The sequence below is a fragment of the Chiloscyllium plagiosum genome, chromosome 42 (assembly GCF_004010195.1).
Source record: "Chiloscyllium plagiosum isolate BGI_BamShark_2017 chromosome 42, ASM401019v2, whole genome shotgun sequence".
Classification (NCBI taxonomy): Eukaryota; Metazoa; Chordata; class Chondrichthyes; order Orectolobiformes; family Hemiscylliidae; genus Chiloscyllium; species Chiloscyllium plagiosum.
Genome location: NC_057751.1, coordinates 8,082,673 through 8,090,338, shown reverse-complemented (window position 1 = coordinate 8,090,338; position 7,666 = coordinate 8,082,673). Strand labels below are relative to the sequence as shown.

General features: G+C 42.9%; 1 long non-coding RNA gene across 2 annotated transcripts in view; it reads left to right on the top strand.

Annotated features, from left to right (window-relative positions):
- Positions 1–544: 544 nt before the first annotated feature.
- The window catches only part of LOC122543232, a 184,500-nt gene continuing 177,378 nt past the window's right edge, over positions 545–7,666 (top strand). For both annotated transcript variants that reach the window (XR_006309966.1, XR_006309967.1), the window contains exon 1: positions 545–556. This is a non-coding gene — a long non-coding RNA (uncharacterized LOC122543232). The remainder of the gene's footprint in view (positions 557–7,666) is intronic.

Genomic DNA, 7,666 nt, shown 5'->3' with positions numbered 1-7,666 from the left:
AACATTTGAGGGAGAACTGCCAAGCCACCAGCATGTACAGACTGCCCGAGATATAGCCCTCTTAATGGTACCTTTATTGATCAGTAAGCAATGAAACAGAAAACCCTAAGAAGAAGAAAAGAAGACAGAGGAAGATATAAAGAGAAGATTCGACAGCTAGCTGTTGTTGAAATTTGCATTTTTGATCAATCTTAATAGGGGGGAGGTAAATCTTTTCTGTGTTACAGGTTTAAATTAGCAGGGGATTGATCTTGTGTTGTAACAAACCTAATATATATTCAGATATTCCAAAGAGGAACAGACCATTGGCCCAATAAGCCTATCCATTTTTTTGTTTCTTAACTACCTTCTCATTGTATTTCAGTCCTTTTCCAGACAACTTTACCTTTGAAGCCATTAGTCCTCCCACTCCCTCCCCCCCCCAACCACATGTGGTTGGAAGGGGTTAATCTGATTGTGTGATATGTTGATGAGACAGCATACACATCATGACAGGAAGTGATGTTATTTCACATGACCTTGCTCTTTTCTCACTCTAGGACAAGGGGAGGACACAGTGAGTTGTTTCTGAAATAAGCTTCTAACTGTCCTTGGCTCAACAGAAATATTAAACCAAGAATATTACAGAGTGTTTCACAACTCTGTTTTCTTTGACTAAACTGTTTGCACCTTAACTTCTCTTAAGTGCTCTTCATTCCTTGCATGAAGTTCTTTCTGCAACTCAAGCCTGTTGAATTACTTAAGAGTTGCACCTTAAATTGAAACTGATAGATATTGCTGGTTTGCTGTGTTAAATCCAGGCAGTTATAAAGGGAAGACTGACTTAAGAACTAGATTAGGAACATCAGGGCATGTCTCCAAATGACCAAGATTGATGATAGTAAGGCTGTCGTTTGCTTGATGGACTGGGACTGGGACTGGGGCATGACTGACTGATAGCAACGGAGAGTGCGCTTGGCAGGTGTTGCAGTTAATGACTGACAGGCTGTAAGAACATGGGTGATGGATGTTTCAGTGAGTAAGTGACCAAGGCTGGGAATAATGCTGGATAAATATCATTGTGTGTGTGTGTGTGTGTGTGTGTGTGTGTATGTATGTTCACCCAACTCAAGAATCAGCCTCTCCAAAGAGCAGCAGTAGACTCTCCAGAGCTGAAAAGGACAGATACCTTTAACACCTCGTGCCGTTGCAGTGTCTGAGTTCCATGAACAGCTTGAAAGTTGCAGAGATTTCACAGTTTAACACATGCAATGTTTTTCATGAAGCACTGGTCAAAGTGTCATGGCTAATTTGGAGATTTGGGTAAATTGTCCACTGTGATCCAGGATTTAAATACTCGATTTTCAGTTTGTTATTGGGCAGACAGAGGTTCTGAGGAAGGGTCACCTGACCCAAAACGCTGACTCTGATTTCTCTACTTGTGTTGCCAGACCTGCTGAGCTTTTCCTGCAAATTGTCTTTGTTTGTGAATGGGCAGACAGAGTTGGTTCTTCCCTTGGTCTGTTGACAGTTCAAAGCTGATTCCGTGTTTGTCATCGTAATGACTCAACTTCTCCTTAAGTGAGTCTTAGTACGCTCAGGATTAAAGCTGGATGGGGATAGGGGGAGGCCATTTGGTTCATGGAGTTTCCTGTGCCAGTTTTGATCATGGCCGATAATCCCCTCTGCCATTTTTCCCCGCAGTGTCTCCATGTCCTTGACTGGTTTGTAGAAACAGATCAATTTCTGTTTTGAACGTGCTCAATGATTGAGTTTCCACAGCTGTTTGGGAAACAAGCTGAGAAAGATCCAGTATCCTCTGGGTGGGGAAATGCCTCGTCTCACTCTAATATGGCCTCTCCCTTATCCTGAGGTTTTTCCCCTGCATCGGGAGTCAGCAACATCCAATTTGGAACTAGTCTGTTATGCCACCTTAGAACGTGCTCAGTCTCGATGCATTCACCACTTATTGTTTTAAACTTGCGTGAACACAGACCCAATTTCCTCACTCTTGCCTCATATGACAATCTTGCTGACCCAGGATTTGAGAGAGGGAGATTCATTCCTGAAGAAGGGCTCATGCCTGCTCCTTGGATGCTGCCTGACCTGCTGCGCTTTTCTAGCAACACATTTTCAGTTTTGACACAGGATTTGAATCTGCTGAACCCAATTTGCACTCCCTCTTTTGCAAGGATGCCATTCCCAAGATTAGAATATGTAAAGACATGGGCTAACCAACAGCCCCCACCGTTAAACCAGTAACACAGAAAAGATCTACCCCGTGGGATAATCTGTTTAAAATTCAAGAGGCAACCAATTATTCCAAAAGTCTCCAATTAAACTAAAAATTAGTAACTTTGTTTGAAATTAGAATATTAACTAACAACTATTTACAATTTGGAGATGCCAGTGTTGGACTGGGGTGTACAAAGTTAAAAATCACACAACCTGTTGGACTATAACCTGGTGTTGTGTGATTTTTAACTATTTACAACTCCTTTCTCTAAGCCTATGTTTTACTTTTCCCTCTACAATACTGGTCCGATAAAACACCCAATTACGATTTGCAAAAAATTCAAATTTCAAAACCAGCCAGCTGTCGAATCTTCTTTTTGTATCTTCCTGTGTAGATTTCCTCTTCAAGTCAGTGTTGATGTTATTTTTCCTGTGCAAACCCCTTCTCCAGACAGGTACCTCTCAGAGAATCCTTACAAGCAGCCTACACCTGTTGGTCTTCTGGCACTTCACTTTGCCACTTTGGGTAACTGTTCAAAATGTTGGATATTTGTACCCCAAAACATCAGATCGTTTCATTGGTTTTAATATTGTCAAAATACCAAAACTAAAACGTGATTGGAGTTTGATATCTTGGGGCATAATTTGGCCGAATTCAAATTTGCTTTTGTATTCAAAAACTGCGAGCTGTTTGACCAAAAGTTACATTTTAAATTTCCCAGTACCCTGTGTGCTTGCTTAGTCCTTCAGCTCTCCTCAAGGTACAGTACCAATACATTTTGATAACCAATAAGAAAACTATACATAATGATTGAAGCGAGGTGTTATGAAGGAGACGAATTCCAGCATGACCTCTCTACTTATCCACTCAGATGCCCTTGATTGAAGGTCAATGTGGCTTTTGTTTTTGCAATTGCTTTAGCTTTTAGTGACTGACAGACAAGGACACCAGATCTTTTGGTATATTGGCACTCCCCAGACTTCCACCATTATAATTTGCTTTCCTGTTTACTTTCTACCACCATGTATCACTTCATACCTGTCTGCCATGTTTGAGCCCCTTCACTTTTTGAGGTTCTTCATGAAGGCTCTTTAACCCTCAGCATAACTTGAGTTCATTGAATCCTGGAAACAGGTCATTTGGCCCATTTAGTCCACACTGACTTTCTGAAGAGCGTCCCACCCAAACCATCCCTTTCCCCTTGACCATGCATTTACCATGGCTAATCCACCTGGCCTGGCATATGCCTGAACATTATAGTCAATTTATGATGGCTAATCAATCGAGCCTGCACATCTTTGGACTGTGGTAGGAAATCAGAACACCTGGAGCAAAGCCATGTAGACACAGAGAGAACATGCAAACTGCACACAGACAGTCATCCGAGGCTGGAATCGAACTCGGGTCCCTGACACTATGAAGCAGCACTGCTGACCTGTGAGTTACCGTATGACTCTGAGTTCCCTGACAGTTTAGTGTTATTAGAAATTGGGAAATATTATTACTTATCCTGTCCACAAGTAAATATCTTGCCATCCTGATAATGAGCATTTTATTCCTATTCGTGAATTACAATCTAAAAGTTAGGTAATTCTCAATGTTTACTCTTTGCTAATTCTCAACATTCCTGATGAAGGGCTAATGCCACAGACATCAATTTTCCTTGTTCCTTGGATGCTGCCTGACCTGCTGTGCTTTTCCAGCACCTCACTTTATGACTCTGATCTCCAGCATCTGCAGTCCTCAGTTTCTCTGATTCTCAATGGTTGCCAATCCAGTGTGCTGTGATTTTAAATATGAACCTCCTGTGTGATGCTTTATCGAAAGCCTTTTGAAAATCCAAACAGACCACGTGTATTGTTTCTCCTTTAAATATGTGACAAGTAACGTGCTCTAAAAAAATTTCAAGAAATTTCATGGGCTTTTCCATTTACCATATAGTTCACTCTAGAATTGGATCTTCTGAAATGCATCACCTTGCATTTGCCCGGATTGAACTCCACATGCCATTTCTCCACCCAACTCTCCAATCTATCTATATTCTGCTGCATTCTCTGATAATCCCCTTCACTACCTGCTACCAATCTTAATGTCATCTGCAAACTTGCTAATCAGACCAACTGTACCTTCCTCCAGATCATTTATGTATATCACAAATAACAGTGGTGTGAGCATGGATCCCTGTGAAACACCACTGGTTGCAGTTCTCCATTTTGACAAACTTTCTTCCATTACTACTCTGTCTCCTGTTGCCCAGCCAGTTCTCTATCCACTTAGCTAGTACTCCCAGGACCCCATGCAACTTCACGTGATCTGCATACCATGGGAAACCTTATTAAATGCTTTACTCAAGTCCATGTATATGACATCCATAACCCTTCCCTCATCAATCAACTTTGTCACTTCATCAAAGAATTCTATTAAGTTGGTAAGACATGACCTTCCCTGCACAAAACAATGCTGCCTATCACTAATAAGCCCATTTTCTTCCAAATGTAAATAGATCCTATTCCTCAGTATCTTCTCCAGCAACTTCCCTACCACTGACGTCAGGCTCACCAGTCTATAATTACCTGGATTATCCCTGCTATCCTCCTTAAGCAAGGCGACAACATTAGCAATTCTCCAGTCTTCCAGGACTTCACTGTGATCAAGGATGCTGCAAAGATATCTATCAAGGCTCCAGCTATTTCCTCGCTCGCTTCCCTCAGTAACCTGGGGTAGATCCCATCCGGACCTGGGGACTTGTCTATCTTATTGCTTTTTTAGAATACCCAAAACTTCCTCCCTCCTTATGTTGACTTGGCCTAGAGTAATCAAACTTCTATCCATAATCTCAACATCCGTCATGTCTCTCTCCTCAGTGAATACCGATGCAAAGTATTCATTTAGAATCTCACCCATTTTTTCTGATTCCGCGCACAATCTTCCTCCTTTGTCCTTGAATGGGCCAACCCTTTCCCTAGTTGCCCTCTTGCTCCTTATATATGAATAAAAGGCTTTGGGGTTTTCCTTAACCCTGTTTGCCAAAGATATTTCATGACCCCTTTTAGCCTTCTTCATTCCTCATTTCAGATTGGTCCTCCTTTCCTGATATTCTTTCAAAGCTTTGTCTATTTTCAGTCGCCTAAACCTTACGTATGCTTCCTTTTTCCTCTTAGCTAATCTCACAATTTCACCTGTCATCCGTGATTCCCTAATTTTGCCATTTCTATTCTCATTTTCACATCCTGAACTCTAATCAACCTCTCTTTAAAAGCCTCACTCATATTGAATGTGGATTTACCTTCAAACAGCTGCTCCCAATCCACATTCGCCAGCTCCTGCCAAATTTTGCTATCATTGGCCTTCCCTCAATTAAGCACTCTTCCTTTAGGAACACTCTTGTCTTTGTCAATGAATATTCTAAAACTTACAGAATTGTGATCACTATTCCCAAAGTAATCCTCCACTGAACCTTTAACCACCTGGCCAGGCTCATTTCCAAAAAACTAGGTTCAGTATGGCCTCTTCCTGACTTGGACGATTTATATACTACACTATAAAACTCTCCTGGATGTTCCTTACCAATTCTGCTCTATATAGACCTTGAACACGAAGTAAAACCCAGTCAGTGTTGGGAAAATTAACATCTCTGACCACCACTCTGTTGCTCCTATATCTTTCCGTGATCTATTTACATATTTGTACCTCTATCTCACACTCACTGTTGGGAGGCGTGTGGTACAGTCCCCCATATTGTTACCGCACCCTTCCTATTTCTGAACTCTACCCTATTGCCTCACTGCTCGAGTGTCCTTAGTGCCCTCCTTCAGCAAAGCTGTGATATTCTCTCTGACCAGTAATGTAACTTCTCCACCCCTTTTACCTCCCTCTCCCTCCTGCCTGAAGCATCTATATCCTAGGATATTTAGTTGCCAATCTTGCCCTTCGCTCAACCAAGTCTCAGTAACAGCAATAACATTATGCTCCCAGGTAGTAATCCAAGCCCTCAGTTCATCTGCCTTACCTAGTACACTTCTTGCATTAAAACAAATGTACCTCAGACCACTTGTTCCTTTGCATTTATCATCTGCTCCCTGCTTACTCTTCCCCTTAGTCACGCTGACTTCATCATTTAGTTCCTTACAGGCTTCTGTTACTACCTCCTCATTGTCCACCAACCTCATTTGGTTCCCAATCCCCAGCCACATGAGTTTAAACCCTCCCCAGTAGCATTAGCAAAAGCACCCCCAAGGACATTGGTTCCAGTTCGGCGCAGCTGTAGACCATCCAATTTGTATTAGTCCCACCTCCCCCAGAACTGGTCCCAATGTCCCAAACATCTGAACCCCTCCCTCCTGCACCGTCTCTCAAACCACACATTCATCCTGCCTATTCTTTCATTTCTACTCTGACTAACGCGTGGCACTGGTAGCAATCCTGAGATTACTACCTCTGAGGTCCTACTTTTTAACTTGGCTCCGAATTCCCTCAATTCTGCTTGTAGTACCTCATTCCATTTATTACCTTTATCATTGGTGCCGACATGCACCACAACAACTGGCTGTTCACCCTCCCCCTTCAGAATGTCCTGCAGCCACTCTGAGACGTCCCTGACCCATCCACCTGAGAGGCAGCTTTCCATTTGGGAGTCTTGGTTTCGACCACAAAACTGCATAACTACTCCCCATACAATTGAATCTCCACTGACCATAGCCCTTCCACTCGCTTTCCCGTCCTTCTGTACAGCACAGACAGCCACGGTGCCATGAACCAGGCTACTGCAGCCTTCCCCTGCTGAGCCATCTTCCCCAACAGTATCCAGAATGGTATACCTGCTTTGGAGGGAGATGAACGCAGGGGACACCTACACCGCCTTTCTGTTCTTTCTCTGCCTTTTGGTCACCCATTGCCCTTCTCCCTCAGCTATCCTAATCTGTGGTGCGACCAGTTTGTTAAAAGTGCTATCCACGACCCTCTCAGCATCACGTATGCTCCAAAGTGAGTCCATCCTCAGCTCCTGAGCCATCATGTGGTTTAACAAGAGCTGCAGCTGGAGACACTTCCTGCACGTGAAAGAGTTAGGGACATCAGCCATGTCCCTGAGCTCCCACGTTGGAAAAGGAGCATAACACGGGTCTGGGATTTCCTGCCATTTTTCCTCTTAAGCTAAACTTTGTCCAATTATAGTATCAAATAATAGAGAAATGAATTTTTTTTTAAAAAATTACCAATCACATTACTTAGCAGCACAGTATAAAAAAGAAAAACCTTATTAACACAGAGTCTTATTCTTTTGGTTCGAGGAAGAGGGCAGGTTGGAGATGCTGCACACGTGTTGTGTCTCGGGTTTAGCCTCTGCCCAAATATATCAGTTCACTTGCCTTCCCACTACGCAATTCGACCACTTTCACTCAACTCCTTGGTCTCACTGCTCCTGCTGCTGCTGCAGAATGGAGGGTGGACCTT